The sequence below is a fragment of the Myotis nattereri genome, assembly GCF_964212035.1.
Source record: "Myotis nattereri genome assembly, chromosome: 2".
Lineage (NCBI taxonomy): Eukaryota > Metazoa > Chordata > Mammalia > Chiroptera > Vespertilionidae > Myotis > Myotis nattereri.
Genome location: NC_138076.1, coordinates 93,543,660 through 93,567,947, shown reverse-complemented (window position 1 = coordinate 93,567,947; position 24,288 = coordinate 93,543,660). Strand labels below are relative to the sequence as shown.

The window sequence follows — 24,288 nt, the reverse complement described above, 5'->3', positions numbered from 1 at the left end:
GACTTGGCACCCAGCCTCACTGAGGCTGCCATCCAGACATGCTGTGGCCCTGATGTGCCATGCCTGGACCTCCAGGCTGGACTTGGCACTGCTGCCCCCCACTGGCAGGCTAGGTGGCCCCACTGCCAGAAGTTGGGGCAGGAACTGTGCTGTTAGCCAAGGAGGGGGCTGTAGCCTCAGTGGCCCAGGCACTGCTAGAACTGAGGGCTGGACAGAGACTGAAAACACTGCAGATCTGTGGGCAAGCCAGAAGCGTCTGGGGCAGAGAGAGGCGGCCTGGTCAGCACTGGCTGTGGAACACAGTGGCAGGAGCCTTAGGTCGAAACCCCCCAGGAGGGAGCAGTGCCAGTGCCCTGCGATCATTCTGCCTGTGAAGTTTAAACTGATCTGTTTATGTGGGAGAGACCATGTGGTGGAGCTCAGTGCCAGTGAAGGTGACTGAAGGACACACCCAGCATTAAATCTGAGGCACCCTTTATTTCCTGGAGGAACTCTTGGTATAGATCAGGACATGGGCTGGAAGTAGGACCCGGGAAGAGGATCAACCTTGTCTACCTTGAGCTCAGGGGAGGTGCCCTCTCCTTCACCTGAAGAGGTCTGCTTCTGACCCACCCTGCAGCTACCTGATGTAAAGGGGAATTGTTCCAGGCTGGAAGTCTGAACCCCTGCAGCTGGGGCTGGTGGCACTGGAGGCTCAGATATTTGGTCAGAGCCTGGGCAGAAGCCCTATCCATCAGTTGCTAGTGGCACTGAAACTTTGGAGTGCCAAGTAGGCTTTTTATGAATTAAAAAAATTTACTTTATTCATTTCTTTCATTGTTGATTTTTTGATACACCCTGCTTGAAGTGGTTGTGAGGGGGTTCCAGCAAGCCAGGCAGTGCTGAAGCATTGGAAGGAGAGGAAGTGCCTGTCCCCCTCCCCTCATAAAGCTACGGGCACCACCCCATACTTGAGTCTGTTCAAACCATCTTGGCCAATACCAGGATATCCCCACAGAGTCCAGTTCCATGGGGGAAGGGAGAACAACTCAGAACAGGGACATTCAAGGTGTTAAACACAAGGCAGAACCAGCCTCTGGGCTATGGAGGCACCACACACTCCACTACTTGGGACTCCACCCTATTGGGGTACAGTCAGGTTGCCCAGGGCTAGGCAGGGACAAGGACTCATACTGCCCTGCACTAGAAATCTTCCCAGGAGGCCTGGGATCAAAACACCAAGGGGCAATATGCAGGAACATCAGAGCAAAATCAGTGAGCTCCACAAATAGCAGATCAAAAGTTTTTTTCTTTCTTCTCTTTTTTTTCTTTCATATCTCTTATTGCTCTCTTTTCTTTTACTCTATTCCTCTATTTCTTTCTCTTTTCTTCTTTATATTGATATTTTAAATTTTTATTATTTTGTTTTTTCTCTTTTCTTTTCCTGTAATATATTTTAATGTAATCATTGTTATGTTTTAAAATTATTATTTCATTTAATTTTTGTTTCCTTTTATTATTTTTAAAAATTTATTTATTTTCTTTATTGATTAAGGCATTACATATGTGTCCTTATCCCCCCACAGTCCCATACCCCCCACTAATGCCCTCACCCCCCTAGTGTCTGTGTCCATTGGTTGATCTCTCCCTCTTCCCCCCACCCTCCCCTGCCTTACCTTTGAGGTTTGACAGTCTGATTGATGCTTCTCTGTCTCTGGATCTGTTTTTGTTCATCAGTTTATGCTGTTCATTATATTCCACAAATGAGTTCTTTCTATTCTTATTCTAGTTCTTTTCTTATCCTTTCTAATTCTTTGGTTTCATGTCTTTTAGTATTATACTTATTTTTTTCTTTTCTTTTTATTTTTGAGTCTACCTTGTTATGATTGTACTAGAGTCCTGGTGCATGAATTCGTGTACAGGTGGTGTCCCTTGGCCTGGCCAGCAATCGGGACTGATTGGGGCTGTCTCGTCCAGTCCCATTGGGGAGGGACCGTGGGAGGTTGGCTGACTTCAGGAGGTTGGTTGTTGGAGCAAACTGACCACCGGGGGCATTGAACATCTGCCCCCTGGTGGTCAGTGTGCATTATAGCGATAAGGGTCATTTAGGCTTTTATATATATAGATTGTTTTGTGTGTTGTTTTCAGTTCAGTCTTATTTTGTTCTGTTTTTTTGTTTTGTTTGTTTGCTTGTTTTTTTCTGTCAGCACCTGTAAAACAGCTAGCACGGCATGGTTGGGGTTGAGCCTGATAGTCAGCAAGTCGGAGAGGAGATCACACTCATGAATGGGACATCAACAATCAAGTCCAAATTATTATAGAAAAGCCCAAATAATCCACATGAGGGACATTCTTAGAATATCCATCCCAGGACATCAAAGAGCCTGCACCACTGGGACTCACAGAACACTTTTTACTCCCATGATGAATAGAAGGCATAACAGTTCTATCTAATACATAAGAACAAACACAAAGAGACAGCCAAACTGGGAAGACAAAGAAACAACCCCAAAATAAAGGAGGAATCTTCAGAAAAAGAATTAAATGAAATGGAGGCAAGCAACTTATCAGACATAGAATTTAGAATAATGGTTACAAAGATGCTCAAGGAATTCAGTGGAATTATAAGGAACTTAGTGGGAATTACAACAGCATGAAAAAGGAAATAGAAACCAGAAACAAGAACCAGTCAGAAGTGAAGAATACCATATTTGACACCCAGAATACACAAGAAAAAATTAAAAGTAGGTTGGATGAAGGAGAGGATGGAATCAGTGATTTGGAAGACAAAGTAGAAATTAACACCTAATTAGAGTAGCAAATAGAAAAAATAAATTAAAAAGCAGGAAGGTAGCTTAAGAGAACTTTGAGACAACAGAAAATGTAACAACATCTGCATCATAAAACTACTAGAAGAAAAAGAATGTGTGCAAGGAGCAAAAAACATATTTGAAGAAATAATGATAGAAAACTTCCCAAACCTGGCAAAGGAAAAGTTACACAAATCCAGTAGGCACAGAGAGTTCAAATCAAGATGAACTCAAAAGAGACCCACACCTAGACACATAATTAAAATGGCAAACATTAAAGACAAAGAAAGAATCTTAAAGGCATCAAGAGAGAGACAGAAAGTTACCTACAAAAGAGTTCCCATTAGACCAGCCGTGGGCAAACTATGGCCCGCGGGCCGGATCCCACCCGTTTGAAATGAATAAAACTAAGAAAAAAAAGACCATACCCTTTTATGTAATGATGTTTACTTTGAGTTTATATTAGTTCACACAAACACTCCATCCATGCTTTTGTTCCAGCCCTCCGGTCCAGTTTAAGAACCCATTGTGGCCCTTGAGTCAAAAAGTTTGCCCACCCCTGCATTAGACTGTCAACTGATTTCTCAATAAAAACACTTCAGGTCAGAAGGGAGTACTGAAGTATTCAAAGTAATGAAAAGCAAGGGCCTGAATCCCAGACTACTCTATCCAGCAAGACTATCATTTAAAATTGAAGGTGAAAGAGCTTCTCAGACTAAATAAATAAATAAATAAATAAATAAATAAATAAAATAAAAAGGCTAAACGAGTACATTACAACCAAATCAGCATTGCAAGAAATGTTAAAGGGACTGTTTTAAGAAGTAGAAAACAAGATAGAGGAAAATAGCTGTCCTATATAATAAAAGGCTAATATGCAAATTGAACGACCAGTCGCTATGACGTGCACTGACCACCAGGGGGTAGATGCTCAATGCAGGAACTGCCCCCTGGTGGTCAGTGTGCTCCTACAGGGGAAGCACTGCTCAGCCAGAAGCCGGGCTCATGGTTGGTGAGTGCAGTGGCGGGAGCCTCTCCCACCCCCATGGCAGTCGGACATCCCCTGAAGGCTCCTGAACTGTGAGAGGGTGCAGGCTGGGCTGAGGGACTCCTCCACCCCACATCTAAGTACATGAAGTTTGTGCACCGGACCTCTAGTAAAGAAAATAAAAATGGTGATAAAGTAGGTATCTATCACTAAAAATCTTCAATGTAAATGGATTAAATGCTCCAATCAAAAGACACAGGGTAGCTGAAAGGATAAGAAAACATGACTCATATGTATGCTTTCTACAAGAAACCTACCTCAGAACAAAACATTCACATAAACTGAAAGTGAAGGGATGGAAAAATATTTTATACAAATGGAAAAAAAGAGCTGGAGTAGCAATACTCATATCTGAAAAAGAAAAAGACTTCAAAACAAAGGCCAGAGCAAGAGACAAGGAAGGGCACTACATAGTACTGAAGGGATTGATCCAATAAGAAAATATAACCCTGGTAAACATATATGCACCCAATACAGAAGCAACAAAATATATTTAAAAAACTCTTTTGGACTTTAAATGATAGACTGATAGCCATACAGTCATAGTAGGAGACTTTAAAAAAACCACTGACCTAGATCTGTGAAATATGACATTAGTATTTTAATAGGATTGCATTGAATCTATAGATTGCTCTGTGTAGTATGGACATTTTAATAATATTAATTCTACCAAACCACAATCATGGTATATTCTTCCATTTGTTTGTATCTTCCTCTAGCTCTTTTTTCAATGTCCTGTAGTTTTCTGAGTACAGGTCTTTTACTTCTTTGGTCAAATTTATTTCTAAGTATCCTACTTTTTTGTTTCAATGATAAGGGAGATTTTTTTTTAAGTTTCTCTTTTTGAGAATTCATTATTGGTGTATAGAAATGCCATCAATTTCTGGGTGTTAATTTTGTATCCTGCTACTTTGCTGAATTTATTATTAAATCTTGTAGACTTGGTAGAGTCTATAGCAAGGGTGGGCAACCTTTTTGTGAGTGCGTGCCAAAACCAGCAAAATCTCTGACTCAAAATTCTTCTGCATGCCAACCCTAATTTTTCGAGAACATAATACGCCTACTTGATATCTCTTAAGGTGTATGTATGTGAAGAACCTTGAAGAAATAATAAAATTCATTCGAGCGACAAAAACACACTATATAATGATGAAAAAGACATTTATTTTTTAATGTATACATGTACACTGATAGCCCGACAGAAAACTTTATGACTCCGTTTGATATTATCAGTGGGACTTTTGCTGCTGCATCACTGATGCCAGAGATTTTACATCAGGTTTATATTTCGTGACCTTCAGAGATATGCACAAGTTACTACTTTCATCCGTCAGGCTACTCCTATTACGGGACTTAACAAAATTCATCACTGAGAACAAAGATTCACAAGTGTATGTGGATGAAACCAAAACACTGGTCGGATCTTGGAAGGCAGGGAGAGTTAAGGCAGAGGCATAGAAATTGCTCTTCCCCTCTCTCATCAATCCATGTCTATGGTCTTTAAGATCACTTGTTATGTAAAATTGTTTATTTAACTAAGATGCACCTACACTGAATTTATCTGAAAAATAAAAAGGTCGATATTAAGAAAAAAATTGTAAATGGAAGATTATAAGAGAGGGTTTCGCGTGCCAGCAAAAGTTATTGGCGTGCCATGTTTGGCACGTGTGCCAGGGGTTGCCCACCCCTGGTCTATAGGGTTTTCTATGTACAATATCATATAATCTGTGAATAACTACAGTTTTACTTCCTTCTTTCCAATTTGAATGCCTTTTTTTTTTTGTCTGATTGCTGTGGCTAGGAGTTCCAGAACTGTGTTGAATAACAGTGGTGATAGTGGACATCCCTATCTGATTTCTCTACTTAGGGGAAATGTTTTTAATTTTTGTCCATTGAGTATGATGTGGCTCTAGGTTTGTCATATTCTTTATTATGTAAAGGTATGATCCCTCTTTCCCCATTTTGTGAGAGTTCTTATAAAAAATGGGTGTTGGATTTTGTTGAATGCTTTTTTTGCATCTATTGATATGATCATGTGATTTTTGTCTTTTAGTTCTTTAACATGATGTATAACATTTATTGATTTGCTAATATGGTATCATCCTTGCATCCCTGAAATAAATCCCAGTTGGTTATGGTGTATGATCTTTTTAATATATTGCTGAATCAGATTTGTAAATATTTTGTTGAGAATTTTAGCGTCTATGTTAATGAGGGATATTGTCTTGTAATTCTTTTTCTTTGTAGTGTCTCTATCTGGTTTTGGAATTAGAATAATGCTAACCTTGTAAAAAGAGCTTGGAAGTGTTCTTTCCTCTTACATTTTTTTTTGGAATAGTTTGAGGATAGCTGTTAGTTCTTTGAATGTTTGTTATAACTCCCCTGTGAAGCCACCAGTTCCAGGGCTATTGTCTGCTAGGAGTTTTTGATTATTGATTCAATTTCATCAGTCTACTCAGGTTTTATGATTCTTACTGAGTTTTGGACAATTGTATCTTTCTAGGAATTTACCCATTTCATACACATTGTCCAGCTTGTTGGCATATCATTGTTTATAGTATTTTCTTACAAACCTTTGTGTTTCTGTGGTGTCAGTTGTTACTTTACCACTTTTATTTCTGATTTTATTTATTTGGGTCCTCTCACTATGTTTCTTGATGAGTCTGGCTAAAGGTTCATCAATCTTGTTTATCTTTTCAAAGAATTAGCTCTTGGTTTCATTGATTTTTTGTATTATTTTTTTCAGTCTCTATGCCATTTATTTCCCCTCTGATTTTTATTATTTCCTCCCTTCTACTTTGGGCTCTTCATGTTGTTCTCTTTCTAATTCTTTAAGTTGTAGGGTTAGATAGTTTATTAGAAATTGTTCTCATTTCTTGAAGTAGGCATGTATTGCTATGAACTTGCCTCTCAGGATTGCTTTTGCTGTGTTTATATAGTTGGGGTTGTTATCTATTCATTTTCATTTGTTTTCAAAAAGTTTTTTATTTCTTCCTTGATCTCATTGGTAACCCATTCATTGTTTAATACTATGCTATTTAGCCTTCATATGTTTGAATGTTTTTCAGTATTTTTATTGTAGTTGATTTCTAGCTTCATGCCATTGTGATCCAAGAAGATGCTTGATATAATTTCAATCATTTTGAACTTTTAGAGACTTAGTTTATGAACTAACATGTGGTCTATCTTAGAGAATGACCTGTGTGCATAGAGAAGAATGCATATTTTGTAGCATTGGGGTGAAATGTCCTGAAAATGTCAATTAATTCCATCTCATCTAGTGTGTTGTTTAGGATCACTGTTTCCTTATTGACTTTTTTTTGTCTAGATGATATACCCTGTGATATCAGTGGAGTGTTAAAGTCACCTACTATTATTGTATTGTTGTCAATCTCTCCTGTAAAGTCCTCCAGTAGTGTTTTAAAAAAATATAATTGGGTGTTCTTATATTTTGTGCGTATATGTTTCCCAGCGTTGTATCCTCTTGTTGGATTGATTCCTTTAGTATTATGTAGTAAATTTCATTATCTTTTATTATGGCCTTCAATTTTTTAAAATAATTCTTTATGGTTGAAAGTATTACATATGTCCTCGTTTTTCCCCCATTGACCTCCTCCAGACTGTTCCCACCTCACCTCAGGCCCTCACTGCCCCATTTGTCTATGTCCATGCATATATGCATACAAGGTCATTGGTTGTTTATCTCCCCCGCCCCCACTCCCACCTTCCCTCCAAATTTCTACAGTCTGTTCCATGCTTCCATATCTCTGTATCCACTCAATTCATCAGTTTATTTTGTTACTTAGATTCCACATGAGTGAGATCATGTGATACTTGTCTTTCTCTGACTGACTTGTTTAACTTAGCATAATACTCTCCAGGAACCTCCATGCTATCTCAAAAGATAAGAGATACTTCTTTTTTTACTGCTGCATAGTATTCCAACGTGTAAATGTACCACAGACTTTTTATTCACTCATCTGCTGATGGGCACTTGGGCTTTTTCCAGATTGTAGCTATTGTAAATTGTGCTGCTATGAACATAGGGGTGCATACATTCTTTTTGATTTTTTTTGTTTGTTTCTTAGGATATATTACTAGAAATGGGATCACTGGGTCAAATGGCAGTTCCGTTTTTAATTTTTTGAGGAAACTCCATTCTATTTTCCATAATGACTATATCAGTCTGAATTCCCACCAGCAGTGAACTAAGGTTCCCTTTCCTCCACATCCTCACCAGCACTTGTCATTGGTTTCTTTGTTGATGGTAGCCATTCTGACAGCTGTGAGGTGTTACCTCATTTCTATTTTGATTTGCATCTCTGTGATGATCAGTGACTTTGAGCATTTTTTAATTTTTCTCTTGGCCATCTGTATGTCCACTTTCAAGACGTGTCTATTTAGGTCCTTTGCCCATTTTTTAACTGGATTGTTTGTCTTCCTTCTGTTAAGTTGTATGTGTTCCTTATGTATTTTGAATATTAACCCTTGATCATATATTATTGCCAAAAATGTTCTCCCATTCAGTGAGCTCTCTTTTTGCTTTGTTGATGGTTTCTTTTGCTGTGCAGAAGCTTTTTATTTTCATGTAGTCCCATTTGTTTATTTTCTCCTTAGTTCCCCTTTCCCTAGTAGATGTATCAGTAAACATATTGCTATGAGAGGTGTCTGAGATTTTGGTGCCTATGGTTTTTTCTAGGACTTTCATAGTTTCACAACTTACATTTAAGTCTTTTATCCATTTTGAGTTTATTCTTGTGCATGGTATAAGTTGGTGGTCTATTTTCATTTTTTTTTATGTACCTGTCCAATTTTCCCAACTCTATTAATTGAAGAGACTATCTCTGCTCCAATGTATGCTCTTGTCTCCTTAGTCAAATATTAATTAAGCATAATGGCTTGGGTCAATTTCTGGATTCTCTGTTCTGTTCCATTGATCTATATGCCAGTTCTTGTGACAGTATCAGGCTGTTTTGAGTACAGTGGCTTTGTAGTAGAACTTGATATCTGGTATTGTGATTTCTCCAACTTTGTTCTTTCTCAAAATTGCTGTGGATATTTGGGGTCTTTTTTGGTACCATATAAATTCTAGGCCTGTGAACTATGCCATTGGCATTTTAATAGGGATTTCATTGAATCTATAGATTGCTTTGAGTAATATGGACATTTTAATGATATTGATTCTACCAATCTATGAACATGGTATATGCTTTCACTTTTTTATATCTTCCTCTATCTCTTTTTTCAACATACTGTAGTTATCCAAATACATGTATTTTACCTCTTTGGTTAGGTTTATTCCTAAGTATCTTAATTTTTTGTTGCAGTGGTAACTGGGATTGCTTGCTTAGTTTCTTTTTCTGAGAGTTCACTATTGGTGTATAAAAATGCTATGATTTTTTGGGTGTTAATTTTGCATCCTGCTAAGTTTCTGAATTCTTTTATTAAATCTAGTAGTTTTTTTGATGGATTTTTTAGGGTTTTCTATGTACAGTATTATGTCATCTGTGAATAATGAGAATTTTACTTCCTCCTTTCCAATTTGGATGCCTTTTATTTCTTCTTCTTATATTATCGCTATGGCCATGACTTCCAGAACTATGTTGAACAAGAGTGGTGAAAGAGGGCATCCCTGTCTTGTTCTTTTTCTTAAGGAACATGGTTTTAGTTTTTTTCCCATCGAGTATGATGTTGGCTGTAGGTTTATTATATATGGCCTTTATTATGTTGAGATATGTTCCCTCTATTCCCACATTGCTGAGAGTTTTTAACAAAAAATGATGTTGGGTTTTGTTGAATGCTTTTTCTGCATTGATTGATATGATTATGTGATTTTTGTCTTTCAATCTATTTATGTGCTGTATCACATTCATTGATTTGCAAATATTGTACCAGCCTTGCATCACCAGAATAAATCCCACTAGGTCATGATGTATGATCTTTTTAATGTTTTACTGGATCCAATTTCCTTAAATTTTGTTGAGGACTTTAGCAACTATGTTCATCATGGATATTGCCTTGTAGTTCTCTTTCTTTGTCTTGTTTTATCTGGTTTTGGAATTAGGGTAATGCTGGCCTTATAAAAGATTTTGAAAGTGTTCCTTTCTCTTGACTTTTTTGGAATAGTTTGAGGAGTAGAGGAGTGAGTTCTTTTAATATTTGGTAAAACTCTCCTGTGAATCTGTCTGGACAAGGGCTTTTGTTTATTGGGAATTTTTGTTATTGCTTCAATTTCATCAGTAATTATCAGCCTATTCAGGTTTTCTGATTCTTCCTGATTGAGTTTTGGAAAGTTGTATTTTTTAGAAATATGTCCATTTCATCCAGGTTGTCCTGTTTGTTGGAGTAAAGCCATTCATAGTATTTTTTATGATCCTTTGTATTTCTGTAGGGTCAGTTCACTTCTTTCATTTCTGATTTTGTCCATTTGAGTATTCTCTTTTGTTTCCTGGTGAGTCTGGCTAAAGGTTCATCAATCTTGTTTATCCTTTCAAAGAACCAGCTCTTGATCTTTATTTTTTTTAATCTATGGCATTTATTTCCACTCTGATCTTTATTATTTCCTTCTTTCTACTTACTCTGGGCTTTTCTTGTTGTTCTCTTTCTAATTCTTTAAGTTGTAGTGTTAGATAACTTATTACCAATTTTTCTTATTTTTTGAGGTAGGGCTGCAGCCAGCAGCCCTGCAGCTTTTGCTTTCCACGATTGAATGTTATGCCTTGGCCAAGGGATATAGCTCTGGTGCTCAGTGTGGGCCTGGCTTCTATTTTTCTGAGGAAACTGATACTCCTGTAATGCATCTTCCTCTTCTCCCTCTGGGCTGTCTAGCCTGCCATCCCTCTCGAGCCCTGGCCACCCCTACTTCTGATCTCCAGGCATTTTCCCGTCTTACTTTGCTATAAGTTGCCTCCTCAGCTGGGCCTAATTTGTTAATTCCAGGTGATGTTCTCCGATTTAGTTGTATTTCCAGTCTGGCCCTGGGACAAGATGCACGTCTGTCTATTCAGTCGCCATTTTTTCCTTCCTATTGTAATTTTTGAATTTCCATACCTAACTTCCTCACTGGGCTATGACCTACTTCAGGTCTGGAAATGTGTGCCTTATTCATTTTTGCATCCTTTGTATGTCGATAATGGTGTTAAAAAATAATTGCTAAATGAATAAAACAGAAATGCTCATAAATGTGTTTTTTGCTAACTGCTAATTGACCAGATGTGTTCTCCTAAAATTTATATGTTGAAGTCCTTACCTTCAGTGTGAAGATGTGGTCCTTGGGAATTGATTAGGTTCATGAGGTCATGAAGATGGAGCCTCGTCATAGGATTAGTGCCCATATAAGAAGAGATACCAGAGAGCACTACACCACCCCCTCTACTTGTGTCTCTCTCCTCTGTGAGGACACAGCTAGAAAGCAGCTGTCTACATACCAGTAAGAGAGCTCTCACCAGAACTTGACTATCTGGACTTCCCTGAACTTGGACATCTAGCTTCCAAACCTGCGAGAAAATAAATTTCTGTTGTTTAAGCCTCCCAGTCTATGATATTTTATTATGGCACCTGAGTTGACTAATAAACTATCCCATCTGAATTATCTACTTGAAAGCTATGATTGGAAACTTTCCTGAAAACACACATAACACTTTTTCTACAATTTTTTTACTCTATTCTTACTGTACATGTCAACTGTTTAACAGATGGCACTAACAAGGCTAATATCAATCAGCCCATCATAATACAAAGTTACAAATCACATCCTTAGCCATAACCAGTCATCTTAAGAAAGCAGAACTGAATGACCTCTTTGCTGGGAAATTAATCCAAAACCCATTTTCTCCTAAGCAGAGGTCTAAAAGTGCCATATTTATAAGTTAAGAGCAATTTTCAATTACTTTTCTGTAACTGACTTTTAACATTAGTATTTTTTCCTCTTTATTAGACTCACAGGATAATGAATGGCTCTTCATTTATGTCACCATAGCTACTTAATTTTTTGAATTAGATTTTCAAGAACTCAAACCTGTTTACTTTGTGTGTTTTTATAAAGAATGGGGAATTTACCTATCAGTTGACCCTGATGAAAGAACAATAGGTAGCATATCTATTTATATTTGAAGATTTTGTTTTAATATTTTAAAGTCCAGCATACAAGAGACCTTTTCTTGGACTGTTCCCATTGGAAAAGTTTCAGTAAATTGTGTGTTTGAAACCAGAAAAGCATAAGCCAAGTGGTAACCTTCTGATTGATTGCCTGTTTTTTAATTTTTTAATTTGGAGAGTCAATTTCATACTCAGAAAGGGGGACACTTTGAGGACTGATTTAAAACAGACCAGGTAAGAGAGATGGTCTAACACAGTGGTTGGCAAACTGCGGCTCGCGAGCCACATGCGGCTCTTTGGCCCCTTGAGTGTGGCCCTTCCACAAAATACCAACTTCTGTGAATGGGCCACGAAGTTTCAATCGCACTGTACATGTGCGCCCGCACGTGGTATTTTGTGGAAGAGCTACACTCAAGGGACCAAAGAGCCACATGTGGCTCATCAGCCGCAGTTTGCCGACCACTGGTCTAACACTTTCCCATCAAGTTGCTTAAAGAAATCCCACTTCAATCTGTGTGTCTGCTTTCTTAGTTTATGTGTTGGTTTATTTCCAAATGAAAATTATGAAAGAGAACAGTATGTTAGTGGTTGTGTTCCATGCTGTCAAAACGCAGAGGTGATGTGATTATGGGATGGTGAATGTTCTCCTTAACAACAAAAAACAAAAGTAAATAACAACAACAAACCCAAAAAGATAAAAGCTAATTCCACAGATTTCAGAGTCATACAACCTGACATTATTAAAATAAAATGGATCAAAATGCACACTAGCGTGCAGGCTCACTAAACAATGCTCTACCCTCAAGCCCTCACTGTTTCATACCTTCCCTACGTGCCTCCTTTATTACTTCTCAGGCATTCTCAATTATTGACTTTAGAAACTCTTTTTTATTGGTCATTATTCTAAAGTTAGCTGGTGAAACATCAAACTGTCCCATTACCAGTGTGAAAAAATATTCATTGAATCAAACTGACAATATCACAGTTTTCCTCTAAGAAAACTTTCTTCAGGTTCTTTTTTTAAAAAATATGTTTTTATTTATTATAGAGAGAGATATAAACACTGATGAGAGAGAAACATCAATTGGCTGCCTCCTGCACATCTCCCACCAGGGATCCAGCATGCAACCCAGGCACGTGCCCTGACCAGGATTTAAACCGGTGACCTCTTGGTTCATGGATCGATGTTCAACCACTGAGCTATACCAGCAGGCTCCTTCAGGTTCTTCAGCAAGAAAGAAAACCCAAATCCCAGCATGCTGCCCCAGCACCAGCACAATATAAATATCACCCATTGAAAAGGTAACAGCTTTTGCAGGAGGGAAACAGCCTTGGTACTGAAATGTCTGAAGGAAAGACTGATGGTTTGGTCATACATGGCAAGTACTTGCTAGGATGCCAAGCATACTGGCAACAGACAGCCAATGGAATCCAAAACTCTTTGGGTTACATTTACAGCACAAATCCAGGCACATTATGGTTGTCTTATATTTACTGCCGTATCCTGCCATACCTTTCAGACAAATGACCTCACCAACTTTGCTGTTACAGCACGCAGGTGACCCAGCTGAGTGAGGAAGCAAAGGTGGGTGCAGCTGAAGCTCATCTCACAGCAGACCTATTGCTTTTAAACCCTGCCTTTCTCCTTTGCACTGCATAAGCTCCTTAAGAAATTAACTTAAAAACCCATCAATTGAAGAGACTATATCCTCAATTAAAATAATAATCTCCATTCTGGCCCAAAGTTAGCAACCATTAATAGTTATAATTTGTCGTTAAATTTAGTGATATGTAACATGTTTTCTGTCTAAAATCACTGATGATCAAAATATTGTGCTCAGTTAAAGAGAAGAATGTGTATAATTTCAAAATTCAAACACATTCTGTTACAAAAGAAAATAGCTATACATTTTCTTGAAGAGAGTGGTCAGTCTAGAGCCAGGGGTGGGCAAACTTTTTGACTCGAGGGCCACAATGGGTTCTTAAACTGGACCGGAGGGCTGGAACAAAAGCATGGATGGAGTGTTTGTGTCAACTAATATAAATTCAAAGTAAACATAATTACATAAAAGGGTATGGTCTTTTTTTTTTTAGTTTTATTCATTTCAAACGGGCCGGATCCGGCCCGCGGGCCGTAGTTTGCCCACGGCTGGTCTAGACTCTAGGCCCACAGAGTTCTCTGGTTATTAGCAAGAGCTCCGTAACAGCCCTGGCCAGTGACGGCTCAGTTGGTTGGGCGTCATCCCATGCAGTGAAAGGTTGCCAGTTTGATTCCTGGTCAGGGCATATGCCCGGGATGTGGGCTAATCCCCAGTAGGGGGTGTGCAGGAGGCAGCCTATTGATGTTTCATTCTCACATTGATGTTTTTCTCTCCCTCTCCCTTACTCTCTTTCAAAAAAAATCAATAAAAATATATTTTAAAAATAATTCCATATAAAGCAAACCCTGGGATGGCATTTCATTTCTATCCCCTTTCAGATTTCTCTAATTTTCTTCAAAAGAGGCCTTTTAAATGTATTAAAAATTACAACCTAGCAAAATGTCAGAGACAGGCTGAGCACCCATACTTAAACTTAGGCTCTCTGTAATTTGACTCCTACAAATAAGGATACTATTGAGGAGATGTTTGATTAATTCTGAGGAGACACAAGACTCTAAGGAAAGTCAAGTTCAAGTCACCCTGATGTAATTACTGATGCATTTAATTAAATCATGTACAAAGGCATTAAATATTTCAGCAAAGTCTCTTAAAAAACACTAATATGAAATGACTTTCTCAGTAAATGGTACTTAGCTGTGTTGGTGGGTAGAGCAGACATAGCATCTGCAGGTTTAATTAAATGTTTGCTTAACCATATAAAAAGACAGTGATATATCTTTATAGCATTTGGCAGCTTCACCATCCTCCAGTCATTCTTTAATTAGTATGCTGGTGAATTTAATAGAAAATGGCTTTAACTTAGGAGCAGATGGCTCTTCTGAGTGACAAGGGAATGGGAATTTCTGTCATGTTTACTTCTTAGTATGTAGCTTTCTAGTCTCAAGATCCCTTCAGAGCACAGGCCTGATGGAATCAGCAGGTTTAGCATATTCTATAGGGTTTAATAGCTTCTGAAAGCAACCACTTCTGAATTTTGTTTAGTTAAAATAGTCTGACTCATGAGCTTCCAAAGATGGTTTTCCTTTGCCTCTCTGAGTCATTTCTTATATTTTATGACGAGGCTAGTCTTTCAGTTGTTAAAAGAAAAAAGTTATCTAAATTTATGTAGTTTCTTTTAGGTAAATAAAAACTGTCTGTTGGATCCAATTCAGCCTCAGAGTTTTAAAGTTTAGGAAACATGAACCCCATCTCCTTCTCAGGGGGCAATTGGCTTGAGATAAGAAGGGAGGAAAATACCTTTGCTTTTCACAAATGTACTAGAAATGAAAGAAAAAGATAAGAAAATCTCAAGGAATAAGGAAAATAAAGAGTGTTGAAGTCATGCCCCCACCTTGCCATTCAGAGGCCCCCGCCCCAAAGTCCATTCTCGTGGTTAGGTGGTGAGCGCCGGGGAGGAACACCTAGGAAGGCAGTGAGCTGTGGCTTAAAAGGGCACTGTGCTGGGCCCTCCCTCCCTCCCACAATCCGTGGGCCCCCGCCCCGCCGCCTGCACCGCTGCCTGGGTGAAACACTGCTGCTCTCAGGCGCCAGTCGCAGCCATGGGCTCGGCCCGCTGTTGGGCCAGGCTGTGGGCAGCCCGCCCCCACTTACCATGGGACAACCCCAGCTTCTTCAAGCCGGTGGAGGGCTTTTTCCACCGCGGCGCCAGCATCATGGAGAACACGGTGATAGAGACCCTCAAGACCCGGGAGAGTGAGGAACAGAAGCAGAAGCAGGTGCACGGCATCCGGCATCCTGACGATCATCAAGCCCTGTAACCATGTGCTGAGCCTGTCCTTCCTCATCTGCTGCCACCACGGCTCCTGGCGGTCATCTGAGGGCTACCGGGCCCAGCACAGCCAGCACGGCACACCGCGCAAAGGAGTTATTTCTTAGAGCACTGATGTGAGTGTAGATGAAGTAAAAGCTTTGGCTTCTCTGATGACACATGTGCGCAGTGGTTGATGTGACTTTTAGGGGCGCCAAAGCTGGTGTTAACATCAATCCCAATAACTATACTGATAATGAACTGGAAAAGATCACAAGGAGGTTCATCATGGAACTGGCAAAGAATGGCTTTATTGGTCCCAGCACTGATATGTCTGCCTCAGGCATGAGCATGGGTGAGGCAGAGATGTCCTGAATTGCTGACTTCTATTCTAGCACCATAGGCACTATATTAATGCCCATGCCTGTGTCACTGGTAAGCCCATCAATCAGGGTGGAGTCTAAGGGCAGATTTCTGCTTCTGGCCCGGGAATTTTCCATGGGATCGAAAACTTCACCAATGAAGCTACTTACATGAACATTTTAGGAATGATACCAGGGTTTGGAGATAAAACATTTGTTGTTCAGGGATTTGGTAATGTGGGCCTGCACTCTGAGATATTTGCATCACTTTGGTGTTAAATGTGTTAGTGTTGGTGAATGTGATGGGAGCATATGGAATTCAGATGGTATTGACCAAAAGGAACTAGAAAACTTCAAATTGCAACGTGGATCAATCCTGGGCTTCTCTAACCAATGGACACAGACACCAGGGGGTGAGAGAATGTGTGAGGGGTTGGGGAGACAATGGGGGGGATAAGAACACATATGTAATACCTTAATCAATAAAGGAAAAAAAAATCCTGGGCTTCTCCAATGCAAAGCTTTATGAAGGGAGCATCTTAGAAGCCGACTATGACATACTGATCCCTGCTGCCATTGAGAAGCAGCTGACCAAGTGCAATGCACTCAGAATCAAAACCAGATCATTGCTGGAGGTGCTGATAGACAAACAACTCCAGAAGCTGATAAGATTTGCATGGAGAGAAACATTATGGTTATTTCAGATCTCTACTTGAATGCTAGAGGAGTGACAGCATCGCACTTTGAGTGGCTAAAGAACCTAAATCATGTCAGCTCTGGCTGTTTGACCTTCAAATATGAAAAGGATTCTAACTATCACTTGCTCATTTCTGTTCAAGAGAACTGGAAAAGAAATTTGGAAAGCACAGTGGAACTATTCCTGTTATATGCACAGGAGAGTTCCAAGTCAGGATATCAGGGGCATCTGAGCAAGACATTGTGCATTCTGGTTAGCTTACATTATGAAGTGTGTGGGCAGGCCAATCATGTGCACAGCCATGAAGTATAGACTGGGATTGGACCTGAGAAGAGATGCCTACATCAATGCCATTGAGAAAGTGTACAGTGAAGCTGGTGTGACCTTCACATAGATGGATTGTAGCTGATTTCTTTACCATTCTCTTCACCTCTTCATCTGTAGACCTATCACAAATTTGCATGTAATCACAGAAATCTTTTTCTCCCATTACTTATTTAGGTAATGGACACCATTCTCAAAAAGTCAATCCAGATTAACCCCTTAAATAAAAGAAACTAAGGTTAGGGAATCATGTACAAAGCTGAAAGTACACGCCAGAGAGACATTTGGGTATTTTGCTTCTAAATGAAAAGTCCCTTCTATCTAGCTGCACTGTCTTGCTCCATGGTTGCTTCCTAACAGTCAGAGTTGTGGCCCAGGAAAGCACCTGTTGTTCAAGACCAGTTAGTTGCTTGTTGCTTCAGCTCTTTGGACAAGTCTAAGGCATGCTGTAACTTTGACATGTTTAAGAAGCAGGTGTGTGGCATTTTCAGAAGATAGCATGGTTCTCAAGTGAGTTATTGGTTTTTATATCAGCAAAAGAACTCAGTTTTATAGATTGCAAATAAAATAAAAGCAGTTTCTCTTTATGCATTTTATTCTATTAAAATAAACACATGCTGCTATAATAAAACTAGAGGTCTGATGCATGGATTCGTGCACCGGTGGGGTCCCTCAGCCTGGCCTGCACCTTCTCACAATCCAGGACCCCTTAGGAGATGTTGGACTGCTGGATTTGGCCCAATCCCCACAGGGCAGGCAGCCGGGGCATCGACCGAAACCGGCAGTCTGACATTTCCCAAGGGATGTAGCAGTGCACTAAGTGGAGGGGGTCAGGGAGGAGCCCGAGCTGGACTGGGTGCTGTGCTGCTCCCTCTCATCCCTTCCTTGCTGCGCCTGCTGCTGCTACTGCTCGGTAGCGCTGCCCTGGAGGTGGGAGAGGCTCCCGCTGTCTTAGCTACGCTCGCCAGCTGTGAGCTGGGCTCCTGCGTTGAGCATCTGCCCCCTGGTGGTCAGTGAGCATCATAGTGACCAGCTTGACTGGTTGTAATGGTTGCTTAGGCTTTTATATATATAGATTGCCTTTAATCACTTAATAAGCCAAACCTTGACTCAAGCAGTGAATGCCTATAAACATAATAAATAAAAAAAGCTGGTATTTTTATAACATAAAACAATGCCATTTATAGCTTATCACTAGTATATTGTCCAGCAAAACAAAAAGCCCAATGGAGAATTAAGTTATCTTCATACATATCATTGAATAACAAATGATGGAGGCTATTTTTAAGACTGTTGGTTCTCTAGCTGATTTGGCTCAGTGGATAGAGTGTCGGCCAGTGGACCAAAGGGTCCCGGGTTTGTTTCTGATCAAGGACACATACCTCCATTGCAGGTTCCTATCTGGTCCAGGCCCTGGTCAGGGCTCGTGCAGGAGGCAACTAATCAATATGTTTCCCTCACATAGGTCTCGCTCTCTCTTTCCCTTTCTCTTCCACTCTCTCTGAAAACCAGTGGAAAAATATTCTTGGGTGAGGACTAAATAAAAAAGACTCTTGGAATTTACTAACCACATTATGACATATATTCCAAAGAATGCAGTAACCTCCTTATCATGTTAATTAATTGTTCTCTTTTGAAAATCTATTGTGTTGACTGAACAATAATTCAAATAGAGTGTCCTAGAAAAAAACCACTTGGGCTCCCTCTTTGGAGTCTGGCTAGCAGCTCTGAGCATTGCCAGTAATGCCTCAACTTGCCCTGACTTTGTTCTCTATTTCAGAGGCCTCACATTCTACGTGCAGCTTCATTAACAACAGCCTGAAAACAACCGGGGTTGAGTGTTGTATTTTGCCAGGGCCTTTTAAATAGTAGTGTCCCAGTGAAGTGCTAGATATTATTTATGTAAGTAGTGTTACCAGGAAACTCCCAGGTGGGCTCAGGCTGCCTTTTGATGTGCCCAATAACGAAGGCAGTGTTTAATCACATAAGGCATCTATTGAGAAGGCTAGCCAACCACGAAGACAGGACGCTTACAAGTATTCAAATCCTGTCTTACAACAAGGTGCAGGGGACAGGATTATAAAGGGGAATGGGCCAGGGTGAGGCTGGGAACAGAATGCAGCTACATTCAGCCCTAGAGATCCATAGATGTCAGCTATTGTCCTTAGTCATCAGGTGATAAGATGATGTTTTGACTCCTGGTGGGTCAGTTCGACTATGCTTATTGGTTCTGCTTGCTGTATTTACAGCTGAGTCACCTCCTCAATCACTTCACACAGGCCTTGAAAAGGGAACTTAAGAAAAACATAAGCCCCTATTCACATAAGTATATGTGTTCTAAGATTTAAAATAATATGATTATTTTTTAGATTAATTCAGGTGCTCAATCAGATTATAACTCCCCCTATCGTTCCCCTCTCTGATTAGGTAGATGGGTTGATATCTATCAATCAACTTTATACTATAATAAATTTTATTTTTAATTCATTATATTGCTGTAATGCCACTAATTTCTCCCCTGCTACATGGTGACTACCCCTTTTAAGTCTGATGAATTGAAATGTACTAGAAAAAAGAGGCATACATTGAATACAGCAACAAGATATTAAACGAATTACTATAATGAATTAAAAAAATGAGGAAGGCTTCCTTTATACTAGCCCAGTTGGGTAGCCTTGAGGTAAGAGTAGTAAATTCCTTGTAAAGAAGCCTTCCCTTTTAACAGACTGGAAAAGAACCAAACAAATTCTGTATTAGTTTCCTTTAGATTCATTTATCTAATTAATTAATTTGTTATTCAGTATGCCTATAATTTTCTTTTAAGATTTTTCTTCACAACCCTTCTAGGACTTTCACAAACCTTCTACAACTTTCACAAACCTTCCTTCAGAATGTACCTCCATGCCTCATGCCTTCTACTACCAATACTATAACTTTTTTTCCATTCCCTTCTTAAGTATTCCTAATCCAATATCCTTCCTTCCTGTTATATCCTTTTCTTTATAGCCCTTCTAACTTTTTTTTACTTCCTCAACTCTATTTCTTCTTTAATTTACACAGACCCTCTGTAACTTACACACACCTTCTGCAACTTACCTAGTCCTTTTCACTTTGTTTCTTCTTATATCATTCAGAAATAACCAGTTTTAGAATCCATTTTCTTTTCCCTTCAAAATCATCTCTATGCCTTATGCCTTCTACCAAATTTATACCAAAAGTATAAATTCTTTTCAGTTAGTTAGAATTCTTAAACCTTAGAAACCTTTATTTTTAGGTGACATATAAGTGTCCCAACTGCTACTCAGCAAAATGTAAAGGTCAGTTCTACACAAGTTCCTCTGTTGCTAGCTTCAGAGCAGTTAGAGTGGTGAGAAGCTCATCTCAGGGTCCTATCCATTTCTCCTCTACTTGGCCCATCATCCTTGTTCTGCCTATGTCTGTCTAACTGCCTATCACATCTCCCCTCAAGGATCTTGGCTCTGAGTTCTGTCTGAGAAAAGGGGCGCAGGATCTCTTCTGTAACCGCTTCATGCTGAGGAGGGATGAAGTTCTCCTTTAGAGCTAAGAGATCCTTGCTCTCCATCAGAGGGATGATGAGGCCTGGGCACAGAAAGAGGTGGCAATGGTGCCTAAAGGTGGTATTCTCTAGGTGCAAGTAGAGCTTGTAACCTGGTGGAGACAAACTGTGTTATAAAATTTAGCATTATAGGGCAAAAGTTAGAACAGCAAGAATTCTGACAAATGGTCCGGTGGGAGGAAAAATACATTTCTGTTCTAATAATTTCCTACTGAAACACATTTTTTTCTTCTTAAAATCACCCTCATTTTTATTAAAGAGCCAAATTAAGACCAATTTATTGACTGCATTAAATCTAGTTATAATTTGGCCTGATTGTTTGCATCAACCCAACAAGAATAACAGTTGATCACATAGGTTATAAAAAAAATGTGCTTTGCTGGATTCTCATGAGAAAGTTTACTCCTAGGGGACGAAGCCAAGCCACACAGTTGCCATCAGGCTTTGACTGCCATGCCTGTAGGTTTGGATAAGTTCCTCAAGTTTTTGAGAACCTACAGGTGTCCTGAGGTTCCTTCTTGCTATCTTTCAGGAAAGCAACCTTTGTTCCTTACCTGGAAAGATTGCCAAGAACCATGTGACTAAGCAAGTTATCAGGCTACTTATCCAAGGGGCTTATTGGCGTCAAAGTCAACCTTCATTCCTTAGGGCTTTCTGGTGACATCAGAGTCTTGGCATGTCTCTCTGAGACATGACATTCCAGCAAAGTCTTGGTTAATAAAACCACAATTGGAAACTGGCTTATGTCCTATTATGAAAAAATCAGATTCTTATTGGACTTATGCAAACAAACACATTGCCATGAGAATAATAATACTCACACATTAAGATTTTCTAAATGAATTTGCAGCTGGGAAGGGTGCCTGAAGAATGGTGGAATCAGGTATCTGGGCTGGATAGAGTTGTGCGACCACTGGGTCAAGAAGGTCAGGAGGAAGCTGCATTGCACCAAGACTGTGTCCCTTGGGGAGAGGTGTAACATTCAACTGAGGAAAGGAAGTCTACAGGGATGCTGGAGGCTGTGGAATCTAGATCTAAGTCCACAGCCGTGAGAAACTGCACCTAGAAAGGTGTCCTGAAGAGCTGCCTGAGCAGCGTGGTGCTGGTGGGGTGAGAAACTCGCAGACTTGTGGTTGCTTTGCCTTTGTTTTGTCTTTGTTTTTATTTGCTAAACCCAGTTCATAGGACCTTTCAATTACAAACACTCACTGGAGGCTACGGTGCAGGTAGAGGTGCAGATTTATAGAGTCTGGGGAGAGGCTATGGAAGAAAGCAGGGCAGGAAGAGGAGAAAGGGAATCCATCATTGAGACATTTGTGACCCTCCAAACCTAAGTGGCCTTCTCTCTCCTAAAAAGCCAGCCCCTCCCAACAGCCTCAAGGCAGCTAATACAGCCTGCCACACCCAGCGTACATCTTTTAAAAAAAAATTCTTTATTGTTTAAAGTATTACATGAGTCTTCTTTTCCCCCCATTTACCTCTCCCTGGCCACCCCCACACCCCAGCACATGCCCTCAGCCCCCGACTGTCTGTTTCCATCGGTTATGCTCATATGCACGCATACAAGTCCTTTGGTGGATCATTTACCCGCCTTCCCTCATAGGTTGGACAGTCTGCTTGATGCTTCTATGACTCTGGTTCTATTTTTGTTCATCAGTTTATGTTGTTCATTACATTGCACAAATGAGTGAGATCATGTGATATTTATCTTTCTCTGACTGGCTTATTTCGCTTAGCATAATGCTCTCCAGTTCTGTCCATGCTGTTGCAAATGATAAGAATTCCTTCTTTTTTACAGCAGCATAGTATTCCATTGTATAGATGTACCATAGTTTTCTAATCCCCTCATCTGCTAATGGGCACTTAGGCTGTCTCAAAATCTTAACTATTGTAAATTGTGCTGCTATGAACATAGGGGTGCATATACCCTTTCTGACTGGTGTTTCTGTTTTCTTGGTATATATTTCTAGAAGTGGGATTACTGGATCAAATGGAAGTTCCATTTTTAGTGTTTTGAGGAAACTCCATACTGTTTTCCACAGTGGCTGCACCAGTCTGCATTTCCACCAGCAGTGCAAGAGGGTTCCTTTTTCTCTGCATCCTTGCCAGCACTTGTCATTTGTTGATTGTTGATGATAGTCACTCTGACAGGTGTGAGATGGTACCTCATTGTCATTTTGATTTGCATCTCTCAGATGATTAGTGACTTTGAACATGTTTCCATATGTCTCTTGGCCTTCTGTATGTCCTCTTTCAAAAAGTGTCTATTTAGGTCCTTTGCCCATTTTTAATTGGATTGTTTATCTTCCTTTTGTTAAGTTGTATGAGTTCCCTATAAATGTTGGAGATTAAATCATTATTGGATGTAACATTGGCAAAGTGTTCTCCCATGCAGTGGGCTTTCTTGTTGTTTTGTTGATGGTTTCTTTTGCTGTGCAGAAGCTTTTTATTTTGACGTAGTCCAATTTGTTTATATTCTTTTTCGTTTCCATTGCCCTAGGAACTGTATAGGTAAAGATATTGTTACAACAAAATGTCTACTATTTTGCTGCCTATGGCTTCTTCTAAGATTTTTATGGTTTCCCGTCTTACGTTTAAGTCCTTTATCCATTTTGAGTTTATTTTTGTTGCTACAGTCTTTCTTGAAAGGCACTCGAGGAAGTTGGTGCCAATTCAAGGGATATCAGAGATACAAAGGGAGAGACTGAGTTGTGTGGCTCCTGGGTGAGGGCCATTTTCCCCCAAATGCCCAACCAGAGAATTGCTAGACCTACCTCCCCAACTCCCTGTGGCTCCACCCTGCCAACAATCAGCTAGATGCAACAAGCTTAGGTCCACTGCATTCCTTCATGGAAGGCTCTTGAAAAGGTCTAGGCAGACTCAGGGATAAAGAGATACCCAGGGAGAAACCAAGTAATGTGACTCTGGGCAAGGGCCATTTTCTCCCCTCATCATTCCTGGGAAGACCCCTCCTTCCACATAGCCAATTTTTAATATGTGTTAGCTTGATGAGCTAGACTGGCCTCACCCTGACAACTCCCTGAGACCCTACCTTACCACGAAGGTTTGCAAGCCCCAGGCAATGGTGGCTGACCTTGAGACTTTTGCTGAGTGTTTGCTGACCCAGTACTGGTGCCCAGGTTAAATTTGTATCAATATGTTGAACACCACTCACCTCTTAACTGGTTACTCAAAATATGCCTCACACAACTTATGTATCATCAGAGGCTCTATCAGTGGCTGAGCCTAACAAGCAGCCAGCAGCTGGACTTGGGTCTCATGGTGCCTTGGGCCTTTTGCTGAGCTAGCCCAGGCTCAGAATTGGTAGAAGCCAGCCTTGTACTCAGCTTGGAACCTTTCACACACACACCCAGGCCCAGCAGAGGCAACCACCAACTGTGAATTTTTTTTAATTAATTAATTTTTTTATTGCTTAAAGTATTACAAAGAGTATTACATATGTCTCCTCCCCCCCTGCCCCTTGA

The 24,288-nt window shown here is 40.0% G+C and overlaps 1 pseudogene across 1 annotated transcript; it reads left to right on the top strand.

Moving 5' to 3' along the window:
* The first annotated feature begins 2,632 nt into the window (after window positions 1-2,632).
* Window positions 2,633-17,296, top strand: LOC308513780 (glutamate dehydrogenase 1, mitochondrial-like; annotated as a pseudogene). Its single transcript has 3 exons — window positions 2,633-2,723; window positions 15,473-16,578; window positions 16,703-17,296. The product of its transcript is annotated as a glutamate dehydrogenase 1, mitochondrial-like (transcript).
* The last annotated feature ends 6,992 nt before the right edge of the window (window positions 17,297-24,288 follow it).